This window comes from Palaemon carinicauda, chromosome 39, assembly GCF_036898095.1.
Source record: "Palaemon carinicauda isolate YSFRI2023 chromosome 39, ASM3689809v2, whole genome shotgun sequence".
Taxonomy (NCBI): Eukaryota; Metazoa; Arthropoda; class Malacostraca; order Decapoda; family Palaemonidae; genus Palaemon; species Palaemon carinicauda.
The window spans coordinates 33,778,018-33,780,517 of NC_090763.1; the positions used below are offsets into that span (position 1 = coordinate 33,778,018).

Genomic DNA, 2,500 nt, shown 5'->3' on the forward strand with positions numbered 1-2,500 from the left:
GGAGGAGGGGGAGGAAGAGGAGGGGGTAGGGGGAGGGGGAGGAAGAGGAGGGGGAGGGGGTAAGGTAGGGGAGGGGAGGAAGAGGAGGGGGAGGGGGGTAAGGTAGGGGAGGGGAGGAAGAGGAGGGGGAGGGGGAGGAAGAGGAGGGGGAGAGGGAGGAAGAGGAGGGGGAGGGGGTAGGGGGAGGGGGTAGGGGGAGGGGGAGGGGGAGGAGGGGGGAGGGGGAGCTTTCCCCTCCCACTGGGAAGGGGAGAGCCCCGCCAGGCCAACGATATACAGTTCCTGTATCAGGCTTAGTTTTAAGAAAAAAAAATGACGAAGTCTTCATAAGAGAATGCGGTTTATGGAACTCCTGAGAAAAATTGCATTCTTTCGACGCATAAATATTCTCTCTCTCTCTCTCTCCTCTCTCTCTCTCTCTCTCTCTCTCTCTCTCTCTCTCTCTCTCCAATTTGATAGTACTCTGAAAAAGGAGCAAAATAAATGAAGGAAAAAAGGGAAAGCTTGAAAGAGAAGAAATTCGTTTCAGCGTAAGAATAATCTTTCCCGCCGAAGACATTCAGAAGACTCCAGATCTTCAACACGAATTGAAGAGTGGTGTTAGGTATTGTTTTAATGTTCAGATATTTCAATAATTATCATCACAACTATACAGAAAATTTAGAATTAATATGGACGGAACTCATGGAGAATGAACGGAGATAAATGAGGACTTGGAAAAGGTTGCGAAATTTCGTCCAGGATTCCTTCGTTGCTCTTGATCGACTTTGGTCTTCAGGTTTTATGATGGAGGCGAGAGGCGAATCCATCACCACGTTGAGCAAAGAATTCTCATTGGATTAAGGCGACTTCATGGAATACCAATAAAAATTTCAATGTTTCTTTTTGTATTTGTTCATTTAATATACTTCTATTGTGGTGTTATTTTCAGGGTTTTCGTTTGGTTTAACCATTTTTTTTATGTAATATTTGAAGTAGGAGGTCATAAATGAAGTATTGATTCAAGATCAAGATTGAGACGACTGTCGAAATCTAACCGATTCCCTTTGCAAAAATAGGAATATATATATATATATATATATATATATATATATATATATATATATATATATATAATATATATATATATATATATATATGTATTTGTAGGATTCAAAACTCCTCCAACTTCTTGTTCGACTGGAAGTTGTATTTCGTTCTTAGGTGGAAAGTTGAATGCATTCTTGTCAGGGCTCCAAAAGATCTTTAGACTGTGAGAAGAAATATGGAATTCCGGTACAGTCGCCAATCGGCTTCAAACTGTCATTAGTCTTTGACCAGGAATGTTAGAAAAAGAAAAATACCTCAGCAAAAAGGAGCAATGACAAGTGGTGCCAGGAATGCAGTCTGAAAAGCAAAACTAGAAGAATCTTGAAGACTAAAAAATCATTTATTTAAAAGGATTCTGACAAAGCAGAGGGAGACAGAAAGGAGAACGGGGAGAGAATGATGAAAGCATCCGATAGAGAGAACTGATAACAAGTCCCTTGATCAGTTTACGATCAACAAAAAACGAAGATTGTGCAGATTAAAGCAGAAACTTCGCAGTAGAGAATATTGAAGGATCTGAAAGATATCAAAATTTTTTCAATCTGACTTAAGAAAAAGATTGACGGAGTCTTCATAAAAGAATTCTTTTTCTGGAGCTCTGGACGTAATCTCAGAAAGTCTGCAGAGAAGAATTGCATATTTTTTACGCACACATTCTCTCTCTCTCTCTCTCTCTCTCTCTCTCTCTCCTCTCTCTCTCTCTCTCTCTCTCTCTCTTTCTCTCTCTCTCTCTCTCTCTCTCTCTCTCTCTATCTCTCTCTCTCTCCAATCTGATAAAACTACGAAAAAGGAGCAAAATAAATGAAGGAAAAAAAAAGGAAATCTTTGAAGATAAATTCGTTTCAGCGTAAGAATCATCTTTTTCCGCCCTATACATATGTAGGATTCCTGAATTTCAACATGATTTGAATAGTTGTATTTGGGGTTGCTATAGTCTTCCCTTATTTCAATTATTGTTATCACAACTATATAGAAAATTTGAAATGAAAATGGATGTAACAATTGGAGATTAATGAAGACTTAAAGAAGAGCGAGAAAATATGTCTAGTATTCCCTCGTAGCTATCGCTCGAGTTTGGGACTATGGGCACTTCAGGGAAAAACAATGAAAATATGAATGTTTCTTTTTGCATATATATATATATATATATATATATATTATATATATATATATATATATATATATATATATATATATATATATATATATATATATATATATATATATAAATATGTGTGTGAGTGTATATATATTGTGTGTGTACTATTATGATTATATGTGTATGTCTGTATGTTTGAGTATATATATATATATATATATATATATATATATATATATATATATGTATATATATATGTATATATGTATATATATATATATGTGTGTGTGTGTGTATATATATATATATATA

The 2,500-nt window shown here is 36.1% G+C and overlaps 1 long non-coding RNA gene across 3 annotated transcripts in view; it reads right to left on the minus strand.

Annotated features, from left to right (window-relative positions):
- LOC137630831 (uncharacterized) overlaps positions 1–2,500 on the minus strand; it is a 221,170-nt gene that overhangs the window by 104,740 nt on the left and 113,930 nt on the right. The gene's annotated exons all lie outside the window — the stretch shown is intronic.